We start from the raw sequence: 15,017 nt of genomic DNA on the forward strand, positions 1-15,017 counted from the left end.
GGAAGTGGTTGTCAGGCACGCGTTCATAGGGAATGATGATGATTGTCACGTTCATCACATTCAGGTTGAAGAGCGAATGAATATCTTAGAAGCGAAATAAGATGAATTGAATAGAAAACAGTAGTACTTTGCATTAATCTTTGAGGAACAGCAGAGCTCCACACCTTAATCTATGGAGTGTAGAAACTCTACCGTTAAAAATACATAAGTGAAAGGTCCAGGCATGGCCGAATGGCCAGCCCCTCTGATCTAAGAACCAGGCGTCAAAGATGATCAAAAGATGTTCAAAGATGTCTAATACAATAGTAAAAGGTCCTATTTATAATAAACTAGTTACTAGGGTTTACAGAAGTAAGTAATTAATGCATAAGTCCACTTCTGGGGCCCACTTGGTGTGTTCTTGGGCTGAGCTTGAATGTTGCACGTGTAGAGGTCCTTCTTGGAGTTGAACGCCAGCTTTTGTGCCAGTTTGGGCGTTGAACTCCACTTTGCAGCTTGTTTCTGGCGCTGGACGCCAGAATTGGGCAGAGAGTTGGCGTTGAACGCCAGTTTGTGTCGTCTAAACTTGGGCAAAGTATGGACTATTATATATTGCTTGAAAGCCTTGGATGTCTACTTTCCAACGCAATTGGAAGTGCGCCATTTCGAGTTCTGTAGCTCCAGAAAATCCACTTTGAGTGCAGGGAGGTCAGAATCCAACAGCATCAGCAGTCCTTCTTCAACCTCTGAATCTGATTTTTGCTCAAGTCCCTCGATTTCAGCCAGAAAATACCTGAAATCACAGAAAAACACACAAACTCATAGTAAAGTCCAGAAATGTGAATTTAACATAAAAACTAAGGAAAACATCCCTAAAAGTAACTAGATTCTACTGAAAACATACTAAAAACAATGCCAAAAAGCGTATAAATTATCCGCTCATCACAACACCAAACTTAAATTGTTGCTTGTCCCCAAGCAACTGAAAATCAAATAGGATAAAAAGAATAGAATATACTATAAATTTCAAACTATCAATGAAACATAGCTCCAATTAAATGAGCGGGACTTGTAGCTTTTTGCCTCTTGAATAGTTTTGGCATCTCACTTTATCCATTAAAGTTCAGAATGATTGGCATCTATAGGAACTCAGAGTTCAGATAGTGTTATTGACTCTCCTAGTTCAGTATGATGATTCTTGAACACAGCTTCTTTATGAGTCTTGGCCGTGGCCCTAAGTATTTTGTTTTCCAGTATTACCACCAGATACATAAATGCCACAGACACATAATTGGGTGAACCTTTTCAGATTGTGACTCAGCTTTGCTAAAGTCCCCAATTAGAGGTGTCCAGGGTTCTTAAGCACACTCTTTTTTTGCTATGGACCTTGACTTTAACCGCTCAGTCTCAAGTTTTCACTTGACACCTGCATGCCATAAGCACATGGTTAGGGACAGCTTGGTTTAGCCGCTTAGGCCAGGATTTTATTCCTTTAGGCCCTCCTATCCACTGATGCTCAAAGCCTTGGGATCCTTTTTATTACCCTTGCCTTTTGGTTTTAAGGGCTATTGGCTTTTTGCTCTTGCCTCTTGGTTTTAAGAGCTTTTGGCTTTTTCTGCTTGCTTTTTCTTTTTCTATTTTTTTTTGCCTATTTTTTTTTTCTGCAAGCTTTGTTCTTTGCTGCTTTTTCTTGCTTCAAGAATCATTTTTATGATTTTTCAGATTATCAAATAACATGTTTCCTAGTCATCATTCTTTCAAGAGCCAACATATTTAACATTCTTAAACAACAACTTCAAAAGACATATGCACTGTTCAAGTATTTATTCAGAAAACAAGAAGCATTGTCACCACATCAATATAATTAAACTAAGTTCAAGGATAAATTCAAAACTCATGTACTTCTTGTTCTTTTGAATTAAAATATTTTTCATTTAAGAGAGGTGATAGATTCATAGGACATTCATAACTTTAAGACATAGTTACTAACTACTAATGATCATGTAATGAAGACACAAACATAGATAAACACATAACATAGAAAATGAAAAACAAAAGAAATAAGAACAAGGAATGAATCCACCTTAGTGATGGTGGTGTTTCCTTCTTGAGGATCCAATGATGTCCTTGAGCTCTTCTATGTCTCTTCCTTGTTTTTGTTGCTCCTCCCTCATTGCTTTTTTATCTTCTCTTATTTCATGAAGGATGATGGAGTGCTCTTGATGTTCCACCCTTAGTTGTCCCATATTGGAACTCAATTCTCCTAAGGAGGTGTTGATTTGCTCCCAATAGTTTTGTGGAGGAAAGTGCATTTGAGGCATCTCCGGGATCTCATGGTGATGAGCTTCATACGCCTCTTGAGCTCTATGAATGGGCTCTCTTGCTTGCTCCATATTTTTCTTAATGATGGGCTTGTCCTCTTTAATGAGGATATCTCCCTCTATGTCAATCCCAGCCGAATTGCATAGGTGGCAAATGAGGTGAGGAAAGGCTAACCTTGCCATAGTGGAGGACTTGTCAGCCACCTTGTAGAGTTCTTGAGGTATAATCTCATGAACTTTCACCTCTTCTCCAATCATGATACTATGGATCATGATGGCCCGGTCTATAGTAACTTCAGACCGGTTGCTAGTGGGAATGATTGAGCATTGAATGAACTCCAACCATCCTCTAGCTACAGGCTTGAGGTCCAATCTTCTTAGTTGAACCGGCTTGCCTTTGGAGTCAATCTTCCATTGAGCTCCTTCTACACATATGTCCATAAGGACTTGGTCCAACCTTTGATCAAAGTTGACTCTCCTTGTGTAGGGGCGTGCGTTCTCTTCCATGTTTGGCAAGTTGAACGCCAACCTCACATTTTCCGGACTAAAATCTAAGTATTTCCCCCGAACCATTGTAACATAGTTCTTTGGATCCGGGTTCTTACTTTGATCATGGTTCTTGGTGATCCATGCATTGGCATAGAACTCTTGAACCATTAGGATGCCGACTTGTTGGATGGGATTTGTTAGAACTTCCCAACCTCTTCTTTGAATTTCATGTCGGATCTCCGGATACTCATTTCTTTTGAGTTTGAAAGGGACCTCAGGGATCACCTTCTTCTTGGCCACAACATCATAGAAGTGGTATTGATGAGCTTTGGAGATGAATCTTTCCATCTCCCATGACTCGGATGTGGAAGCTTTTGTCTTCCCTTTCCCCTTTCTAGAGGATTCTCCGGTCTTAGGTGCCATCAATGGTAATGGAAAAACAAAAAGCTTATGCTTTTACCACACCAAACTTAGAATTTTGCTCGCCCTCGAGCAAGAGAAGAAAGAATAGATGAAGAAGAAAAAATGGAGGAGAGGGAGAATGGGTTGTGTTTCGGCCAAAAAGAGAAGAGAGGGTTGTGTTTGTGTGAAAATGAGGAAGAATGGAAGGCTTTATATAGGGGAGGGAGGGGGGTTAAGTTTCGGTCATGTAGGGTGGGTTTGGGTGGGAAATTGATTTTGAATTTTGAAGGTAGGTGGAGTTTATGAGGTAGGTTTATGGGGAAGAGTGGATGGATGTGAGTGGTGAAGAGGTGATGGGGAAGAGAGATTGAGGTGATTGGTGAAGGGTTTTGGGGAAGAGTGTTTATGGGATTGTGTGAAAGAGGGGTGAGAAGAAGTGAGTGGAGGTAGGTGGGGATCCTGTGGGGTCCACAGATCCTGAGATGATCCTGTGGGGTCCACAGATCCTGAGGTGTTCAAGGATTTACAACCTTGCACCAAATTAGGCATGTAAAATGCCCTTGCACACAACTCTGGGTGTTCAGTGCCAGGTTGGTGCCCATTTTGGGCGTTCAACGCCCATTTACTGGCCATTTCTGGCGTTGAACGCCAGAACCATACTTGTTCTGGGCGTTCAGCGCCAGCTCCTCTCCAGGGTGCATTTCTGGTGTTCAGCGCCCAGATGATGCCCATTTTGGGCGTTCAGTGCCCAGATACTGCCCATTTTGGGCGTTCAGCGCCAGAACCATGCTCTGTTCTGGCGTTGAACGCCAGGCAGATGCTTCCTCCAGGGTGTGATTTTTCTTCTACTGTTTTTGATTCCGTTTTCAATTTCTATATTTATTTTGTGACTCCACATGATCATGAACCTATAAAGACATATAACTAAGAAAAATATTGTTAGATAAATAAAAATTGGGTTGCCTCCCAACAAGCGCTTCTTTAATGTCAATAGCTTGACAGTGGGCTCTCATGGAGCCTCACAGATGTTCAGAGCATTGTTGAGGCTCTCCAACACCAAATTTAGAGTTTGGATATGGGAGTTCAACACCAAACTTAGAGTTTGGTTGTGGCCTCCCAACACCAAACTTAGAGTTTGACTGTGGGGGCTTTGTTTGACTCTGCTTTGAGAGAAGCTTTTTCTGCTTCCTCTCCATGGATGTAGAGAGAGATCCTTGAGTTGTAAACACAAGGTTGTCCTCATTCAATTGAAGGATTAATTCTCCTCTGTCCACATCAATCACAGCTCTTGCTGTGGCTAGGAAAGGTCTTCCTACGATGATGGATTCATCCTCTTCCTTTCCAGTATCCAGGACTATGAAATCAGCAGGGATGTAAAGGCCTTCAACCTTTACTAAAATGTCCTCTACTTGTCCATAAGCCTGTTTTCTTGAATTGTCTACCGTCTCTAATGAGATTTTAGCAGCTTGCACCCCATAGATTCCCAGTTTCTCTATTACAGAGAGTGGCATGAGGTTTATTCCTGAACCAAGGTTACACAGAGCCTTAAAGATCATGGTGCCTATGGTACAAGGTATTATGAACTTTCCAGGATCTTGTCTCTTCTGAGGCAATGTCAGTTGATCCAGATCACTTAGTTCATTGATGAACAAGGGAGGTTCATCTTCCCAAGTTTCAATACCAAATAATTTGGCATTCAGCTTCATGATTGCACCAAGAAACTTGGCAGTTTGCTCTTCAATAACATCCTCATTCTCTTCAGAAGAGGAATACTCATCAGAGCTCATGAATGGCATAAGGAGGTTCAATGGAATCTCTATGGTCTCTAGATGAGCCTCAGAGTCCTTTGGTTCCTCAGAGGGAAGCTCCTTATTGACCACTGGACGTCCCAGGAGGTCTTCCTCCTTGGGATTCACGTCCTCTCCTTCCCTTACAAGTTCGGCCATGGTGCTTATGTCAATGGCCTTGCACTCTCCTTTTGGATTCTCTTCTATATTGCTTGGGAGAGTACTAGGAGGGATTTCAGTGATCCTTTTACTCAGCTGGCCCACTTGTGCTTCCATATTTCTAATGAAAGACCTTGTTTCATTCATGAAACTTACAGTGGCCTTAGATAGATCAGAGACTAAGTTTGCTAAATTATAAGTATTTTGTTCAGAGTTCTCTGTCTGTTGCTGAGTGGATGATGGAAAAGGTTTATTATTGTTAAACCTGTTTCTTCCACCATTATTAAAGCCTTGTTGAGGCCTTTGATCCTTCCATGAGAGATTTGGATGATTTCTCCATGATGGATTATAGGTGTTTCCATAAGGTTCACCTAAGTAATTCACCTCTGCTATTGCAGGGTTCTCAGGATCATAAGCTTCTTCTGCATAAGAAGCTTCTTGAGTACTGTTGGATGCAGCTTGCATTCCATTCAGACTCTGAGAAATCATATTGACTTGCTGAGTCAATATTTTATTCTGAGCCAATATGGCATTCAGAGTATCAACTTCAAGAACTCCCTTCTTCATAGGTGTCCCATTACTCACAGGATTCCTCTCAGAAGTGTACATGAACTGGTTATTAGCAACCATGTCAATAAGTTCTTGAGCTTCTACAGGCGTTTTCTTTAGGTGAATAGATCCACCTGCAGAGGTATCCAATGACATCTTTGATAGCTCAGATAAACCATCATAGAATATATCCAGGATGGTCCATTCTGAAAGCATGTCAGAAGGACACTTTTTGGTCAGCTGCTTGTATCTTTCCCAAGCTTCATAGAGGGATTCACCATCTTTTTGTTTGAAGGTTTGAACATCCACTCTAAGTTTGCTCAGCTTTTGAGGAGGAAAGAACTTGGCTAAGAAAGCCGTGACCAGCTTATCCCAAGAGTTCAGGCTATCTTTAGGTTGAGAGTCCAACCATATTCTAGCTCTGTCTCTTACAGCAAATGGAAAAAACATGAGCCTGTGGACTTTAGGATCTACTCCATAGTCTTAACAGTATCACAGATCTGCAAGAATTCAGTTAAGAACTGAAAAGGATCTTCAGATGGAAGTCCATGAAACTTGCAGTTCTGCTGCATCAGAGAAACTAATTGAGGTTTCAGCTCAAAATTGTTTGTTCCAATGGTAGGAATGGAGATGCTTCTTCCATGTAAATTGGAATTTGGTGCAGTAAAGTCAACAAGCATTCTCCTTGCATTGTTGTTGGGTTCGGCTGCCATCTCCTTTACTTGTTCGAAATTTTCAATCAAGTTGTCTCTGGATTGTTGTAATTTAGCTTCTCTTAGTTTCCTCTTCAGAGTCCTTTCAGGTTCTGGATCAGCTTCAACAAGAATTCCTTTTTCTCTGTCCCTGCTCATAAGAAAGAGAAGAGAAAAAGAAAAGACGAGGAATCCTCTATGTCACAGTAAAGAGGTTCCTTATTGTTAGTAGAAGAAAAGAAGAAGAGAAAAATCTGAACTCAGAAAGAGAGAGAGAGGGTTCGGATTTTTGGTGGGTGAGGGAGAGATGTTAGTAGATGAATAAATAAATAGAATAAGATGAGAGAGGGAAAATTTCGAAAATAATTTTTGAAAAAGAGTTAGTGATTTTTGAAAATAGTTTTTGAAAAAGGTTAGTAATTTTCGAAAACTAAGATTTAAAAATTGAAATAATTAGTTAATTAAAAAGAAATTTTGAAAAAGGGGGGAGATATTTTCGAAAATTAGAGAGAGAGAGAGAGTTAGGTAGGTAGTTTTGAAAAAGATAAGAAACAAACAAAAAGTTAGTTAGTTGGTTGAAACAAATTTTGAAAAGATAAGGAGTTGGGAAGTTAGAGAAGATATTTTGAAATCAAGTTTTTTTTTTTTTTTTTGAAAAAGATATGATAAGAAGATATTTTGAAAAGATATGATTGAAATTAGTTTTTGAAAAAGATTTGATTTTTAAATCACAATTAATGACTTGATTCACAAGAAATCACAAGATATGATTCTAGGACTCAAAGTTTGAATCTTTCTTAACAAGTAAGTAACAAACTTGAAATTTTTGAATCAAAACATTAATTGATTATGTTATTTTTGAAAATTATTTGATAAAGATAAGAAAAAGATTTTTGAAAAAAATATTTTTGGAATTTTTGAAAATAACTAAGAAATTTGAAAAAGATTTGATTTTTGAAAAAGATTTTGAAAAAGGTGAGATTTTTAAATTGAAAATTTGATTTGACTCATAAAAACAACTAGATTTTAAAAATTTTTGAAAAAGTCAAATCTAATTTTCGAATTTTTGAGAGAGAAAAAGGGAAAGATATTTTTTTTTATTTTTGAATTTTGAATGATGAGAGAGAAAAATTAAAACATCATTTTCATGTTTTTCTCTTTTATTTTTGAATCAAAACAAGGAATGCATGCAAGAACACTATGAATGTCAAGATGAACACCAAGAACACTATGAAGATCATGATGAACATCAAGAACACATTTTTGAAAAATTTTTTAATGCAAAGAAAATATGCAAGACACCAAACTTAGAAATCTTTAATGCTTAGGCACTAAGAATTCAAGAATGCATATGAAAAACAAGATACAACACAAAACAAAAAATCATCAAGATCAAACAAGAAGACTTACCAAGAACAACTTGAGGATCATGAAGAACACTATGAATGCATGAAATTTCGAAAAATGCAAGATGAGTATGCAATTGACACCAAACTTATAACATGACACATGACTCAAACAAGAAACACAAAAATATTTTTGATTTTTATGATTTTATGATTTTTTTGTATTTTCTTTTAATTTTTTTCAAAAATAATTTTTGAAAAAGAAAAATAAGGATTCCAAAATTTTTAATATGAATTCCATGAATCTTATGCTCTTTAGTCTAAAGCTCTAATCAAAGGGTCAGGCATGGCTTAATAGCCAGCCAAGCTTTAGCATGTAACAGGTAGATCATGAACAGTAGTAGGTGGATTAGCATCAACTAGCTTGCTCTTGATAACAAATTGGAAGCCTCAGTCCAAATGAATTTAGACATGACTTTACAGCCAGCCAGGTTTCACATGCTTCATGAAACACTAGAATTCATTCTTAAAAATTTTGAATAAAATTATAAAATTTTTGAAAACATTTTTATTTTAAAAATTTTTTTTTTGAAGAGAAAACAAAAAGAAAATTACCTAATCTGGGCAACAAGATGAACCGTCAGTTGTCCAAACTCGAACAATCCCCGGCAACGGCGCCAAAAACTTGGTGCACAGAAATTGTGATTACACTTTGATTATGTAAAATTCATCGCTCTTTCTTTCCTTGATAATGGCGCCAAAAACATGATGCCAATACCATGGTTCACAACTTCGCACAACTAACCAGCAAGTGCACTGGGTCGTCCAAGTAATACCTTACGTGAGTAAGGGTCGAATCCCACGGAGATTGTTAGTATGAAGCAAGCTATGGTCACCTTGTAAATCTCAGTCAGGCGGATATAAAATAGTAATGGGGTTTTCGAAAATAATTAATAAAATAGTGATAGAAATACTTATGTAAATCATTGGTGAGAATTTCAAATAAGCGAATAGAGATGCTTTCGTTCCTCTGAACCTCTGCTTTCCTGCTATCTTCATCCAATCAGTCTTACTCCTTTCCATGGCTGGCTTTATGTAATGCATCACCATTGTCAATGGCTACTTTCGGTCTTCTCTCGGGAAAATGATCCAAATGCCCTGTCACGGCACGGCTAATCGTCTGGAGGCATCACCCTTGTCAATGGTTACATCCTATCCTCTCAGTGAACATGGTCAACGCACCCTGTCACGGCACGGCTATTCATCTGTCGGTTCTCGATCATACTGGAATAGGATTTACTATCCTTTTGCGTCTGTCACTACGCCCAGCAATCGCGAGTTTGAAGCTCGTCACAGTCATTCAATCATTGAATCCTACTCGGAATACCACAGACAAGGTTTAGACTTTCCGGATTCTCTTGAATGCCGCCATCATTCTAGCTTACACCACGAAGATTTTGATTAAGAGATCTAAGAGATACTCATTCAGTCGAAGGTAGAACGGAAGTGGTTGTCAGGCACGCGTTCATAGGGAATGATGATGATTGTCACGTTCATCACATTCAGGTTGAAGAGCGAATGAATATCTTAGAAGTGAAATAAGATGAATTGAATAGAAAATAGTAGTACTTTGCATTAATCTTTGAGGAACAGCAGAGCTCCACACCTTAATCTATGGAGTGTAGAAACTCTACCGTTAAAAATACATAAGTGAAAGGTCCAGGCATGGCCGAATGGCCAGCCCCTCTGATCTAAGAACCAGGCGTCAAAGATGATCAAAAGATGTTCAAAGATGTCTAATACAATAGTAAAAGGTCCTATTTATAATAAACTAGCTACTAGGGTTTACAGAAGTAAGTAATTAATGCATAAGTCCACTTCCGGGGCCCACTTGGTGTGTGCTTGGGCTGAGCTTGAATATTGCACGTGTAGAGGTCATTCTTGGAGTTGAACGCCGGCTTTTGTGCCAATTTGGGTGTTGAACTCCACTTTGCAGCTTGTTTCTGGCGCTGGACGCCAGAATTGGGCAGAGAGTTGGCGTTGAACGCCAGGTTGCGTCATCTAAACTTGGGCAAAGTATGGACTATTATATATTTCTAGAAAGCCCTGGATGTCTACTTTCCAAAGCAATTGGAAGCACGCCATTTCGAGTTCTGTAGCTCCAGAAAATCCACTTTGAGTGCAGGGAGGTCAGAATCCAACAGCATCAGCAGTCCTTCTTCAACCTCTGAATCTGATTTTTGCTCAAGTCCCTCAATTTCAGCCAGAAAATACCTGAAATCACAGAAAAATACACAAACTCATAGTAAAGTCTAGAAATGTGAATTTAACATAAAAACTAAGGAAAACATCCCTAAAAGTAACTAGGTTCTACTGAAAACATACTAAAAACAATGTCAAAAAGCGTATAAATTATCCGCTCATCAATGTCCCAGTAGGACAAGTAGCTACTGAAGCAAATTCACGCCAGAAGCATGGTAGGGCGGAAAATGCCCCAATTCGAATTGATGTCCCAGTAGGACAAATAGCCACTGAAGCAAATACACGCCAGAAGCGTGGTAGGCCTGTCGGTTCCAAAGATAAAAATCCTCGAAAGAGAAAAGAGGTAAATACTATTCCTGTTGAAAAAGACATAGTAAAGAAAGACACCTGCAGTTGTCCAAAATTCTGATATAATTTTAACGCCAGAAGACGTTCAGGTACCTGAAAATTGTGAAAATGATGAGATCTCGATAAATTATGTCTTTACAGGAGAGAAATGGGACCGAAATAAGATAATTGTCAATGAAATATTTGCATATAATGTGGCATTAAATATCATGCATGAAAGTAAGGATCTTGAGTCAAGATCAGTCGAAGAATGTCGACAAAGGAATGATTGGCCAAAATGAAAAGAAGCCATGAAGGCTGAGTTAGACTCACTTACAAAACATGAAGTCTTTGGAACTGTAGTCCATACACCTGAAGATGTAAAACCTGTTGGATACCGATGGGTATTTGTGAGAAAACGAAATGAGAAAAATGAAGTTGTGCTCTATAAAGCCCGACTTGTGGATCAAGATTTTTCACAAAGGCCCGATATAGATTATGAAGAAACGTATTTCCCTGTAGTGGATGCGATAACATTGCGTTATTTGGTCAGTTTATCTGCATATCATAAACTGCATATGCATTTAATGGATGTGGTAACAGCCTATTTATACGGCTCATTAGATTGGGATATCTATATGAAAGTCCCTGAAGTACTAAAGATATCTAAACCATCCAATGAATATGCGCAAGGGTTATACTCAGTCAAATTGCAAAGATCTTTATATGGTCTGAAACAATCTGGACGAATGTGGTATAATCGTCTTACTGAGTATCTGACAAAAATCGGATTCAAGAATGATGATATCTGCCCATGTGTTTTCTTAAAGAAAACTGTATCTGGATTCATTATAATTGCTGTGTACATTGATGATTTAAATATCATTGGAACTCCTGAAGAGATTCCAACAATTATAAAAACTCTAAAAGAAGAGTTTGAAATGAAAGATCTTTGAAAGACTAAATTTTGTCTCGGCCTGCAGATCGAGCATATAAAAAATAGGATCTTTATTCATCAAACAACATACACAGAGAAGATCTTGAAAAGATTTTATATGGATAAGTCACATTCCTTGAGTACCCCAATAATCGTAAGATCTTTGGATGTGGAAAAGGATCAATTCCGTCCTAAGGAAGAGAATGAAGATATCCTTGGTCCTGAAGTACCATATCTTAGTGCCATTAGAGCACTAATGTATCTTGCTAATAATACACGACCCGATATATCATTTGCTGTAAATTTACTAGCAAGATATAGTTCCTCTCCAACCAGAAGACATTGGAGTGGAATCAAACAAATCTTTCGATATCTTCATGGAACGGTTGATGTGGGATTATTTTATCCCTATGGATCCAAGTCACTATTAGTTGGTTATGCAGATGCTAGGTACTTGTCTGATCCACATAAAGGGAGATCTCAAACGGGATAACTATTCACATATGGTGGTACAGCTATATCATGGAGGTCCACGAAACAGACGATTGCAGCAACATCCTCTAATCATGCTGAAATACTAGCGATACATGAAGCTAGTCGCGAGTGTTTTTGGCTGAGGAGTGTGATCCAATATATTCTGTCATCATGTGGACTGATTGATCAGAAGATAGCTCCAACTGTCCTGTTTGAAGATAATACAGCATGTATTGCTCAACTTAAAGGCGGATATATCAAAGGTGATAGAACAAAGCATATTTCTCCCAAATTCTTCTTCACTCATGATCTTCAAAATCAAGGGACAATTGATGTCCAACAGATCCGCTCAAGTGATAATCTGGCAGATTTATTCACAAAGTCACTCCCAAAATCTTCTTTTGAAAGATTGGTACATCAGATTGGAATGCACCGATTTCGAGACATTAAATGATGTCGACAAGAGGGGGAGATTGTACTCTTTTTTTCTTGGTCAGGTTTTTTTCCCATTGGGTTTTTCTTGACAAGATTTTTAATGAGGCAGATCACTAAAGGATATTGTACTATTTTTTCTTCACTAAGATTTTTTCCCACTGGGTTTTTGTTTAGTAAGGTTTTAACAAGGCAATAATCCTAAATGGTCATCCAAGGGGAGTGTTGTGATAAGAATGGGATGTGGATGCCCATTTTCTATGTGAAGCTCACATTCTCAAGAGAGAATGTATTTAATGAAGGTTGAAAAATGGTGATAAGTTATGTGTATAAATAGGGGATGCATCCATATGAATACATACACAATCAATCAATAACAACAATCTCTTCTTTCTCTCTTATACTATTCTCTCTTTCTTATACTACAATATTAATATATTAATTATATTGTGATAGTAATTGTAGTGAATAATAATACTAAAATTTCTTATTTACACTTTCTTATTTTATATTTATTATATCTTCCTTAATTATTTATATTACAACAATAATGCATCCATAATTCATCAATAAAGATAGTCATAGGTATAAATATATGTATGAGAAAAGACATAAAAATAAATATAAAAAAAATTAGCGTATCAGACGAAATGTATCGGTTTGACATGTAATAATTAAGTTGAAAAAAAGATGACATGGCACGTGTTCATAAAAACATTTAGGCTACGTTTAGTTTCGAAAATAGAACAAGATAGGACACTAAGAACAAAACATAAATAATAAAAATATAAAAATTAATATTTTTATATTTTATTTAGTGATAAAATAGAATAAATCATGAAAGTCCAATTTATTCTCTTTTTTTTATTCAAAAAATTTGATAAAAAAGGATAAAAAATATAATTATGAAAAATTAACAAAAATAATTAAAAAATAAATAAAAAATAAGTTGTGTCTTTTATTAGTGTTTCTGTATCTTTCTTGTCAGAATGAACACAAAATACACTAATTCAGTGTCTCTGGACACAACTCTATTCATCTTTCATCTGCCAAACACAATTTTGTGCCTCAGTGTCCCATACATGTAAACAAATGTAACCTTAAAGATGCTTTTAAACATAGTTTAAATAGGACCATGAGCAGTTTGAATCAAGATTTTAAAAATCGGACTGGTCATCAAATCGTTCTAACTACTGGTTTACTAGTCCAATTAAAAAAATTATTTTTTAATAAAATAATAAATAAGTTATAAACAAACACTTTACATCATAATTATAGACAGTATAATTGAATCACAAAACATAAAACAACATCACATCACTATAAAAATCACAAAATACAATAGCACAATTAATCAATAATCATACAATCTAAACACAACTAAGTCATCAAGACAGTCATAATAAACACCTTACATCATAATATAGACAGTACAATTGAATCACAAAATATAAAAAACATCACATCACTATAAAAATCACAAAACACAACATCACAATTAATCAATAATCATACAATCTAAACACAACTAAGTCATCAAGACAGTCACAATACAACACATTACAGTAAAAAAAATCATGAAACACAACAGCATCACAACAGAGCAGTCATAGGTTAAAATTATTGGTCATTGTCTAAATTTTAAAATTATCTATGAATTTTGTAAGCTTTTATTACAAAGATTAAAAAAGAACAATATGTTACTGAACAAACTTTTTGCCACGCTTTAAAAGTGTAGCCATATTATACCGTAGTCATCAACAGTCACGCTTTAAAAGTATAGCCATATCTCTCGCTATTGGCACGCTTTAAAAGCGTAGCTGTATCTCGCTATTGGCACGCTCTAAAAGTGTAGCCATATGTCTCACTATTGGCATGCTTTAAAAGCGTAGCCATATGTCCCTCTATTGGCATGCTTTTAAATCGTAGTCATACCTTGCTATTGGCACGCTTTAAAAGCGTAGCCATATATGGCACATATGGATACGCTTTTGAAGTGTGGCGATCTTTAAAAGCGTGGCAAAAAATAAAGCGTGGCAATAAGTCACCAAAAGCGTGGCGATAGAGCAACCGGCACTCTAGCAGATGTGACCCTTTCAAAAGTGTGTCAGTAGCTCAAGAAGCGTGGCGAAAAGCTATCGCTACGCTTTTTTTGACTTTTCGCCAAGCTTTAAAAGCGTAGCAAAAAGCTTGTTTTCTTGTAGTGAGCTAATCAATAATCAATTAATCATTCAATAATTTCAATCTGAAGCACAATTAAGTCATCAAGTCAATCACAATCTAAGTACAATTGAGTCACAAAATACAAAATAGCAACACATCACTATATATAAAAATCACAAAATACAAAACAGTAGCACAATTTTAATAAAGACTAACAAGGTTAACTAGTGAACTAAATCAATTAATTGTTCAATGATTTAATCCAAAACAGAAAAAATGAGTAACAAATATACAATACAGCACAGGATCAGAGTTAACTATTCAATTATTCAAATTTCAATCTGAGTACCACTAGCAGAATTCCAAACAAAAATCAATGTTTTGAGCAAAGAATGAAGAAGAACAAAAAACGAAAATTAAAATCAATTGAAGCCATTGCCTTCGTTCTGAGCAGTTTGAGCAAAGTGGGAGCGAGGAGCACGACAAAGACGGAGACTAGGCGACGAGCAGGAAGACAATCACTGGCCCTCGATCAACAAGCATGAGGGGTTTGATTTCTAAACAGAGCAACAAAAAAAAAACGAAGAACAAGCATTGATCTTCCATGGACAAGTAGGACGGCGACTAGGCGATTGGTTAGAGCAAACAAGGAGTTGGATACTTCGAGTCTTGAAGAACGCCGACATCACGAAGAGGGA

General features: G+C 37.0%; 1 non-coding gene across 1 annotated transcript; it reads left to right on the plus strand.

Annotated features, from left to right (window-relative positions):
* Positions 1 to 5,896: 5,896 nt before the first annotated feature.
* On the plus strand, positions 5,897 to 6,004 carry LOC148543824 (small nucleolar RNA R71). Its single transcript, XR_015900908.1, has one exon. It is a non-coding gene; the product is annotated as a small nucleolar RNA R71 (small nucleolar RNA).
* Positions 6,005 to 15,017: the final 9,013 nt, after the last annotated feature.

This window comes from Arachis ipaensis, chromosome B9, assembly GCF_059453495.1.
Source record: "Arachis ipaensis isolate K30076 ecotype BB chromosome B9, ASM5945349v1, whole genome shotgun sequence".
NCBI lineage: Eukaryota > Viridiplantae > Streptophyta > Magnoliopsida > Fabales > Fabaceae > Arachis > Arachis ipaensis.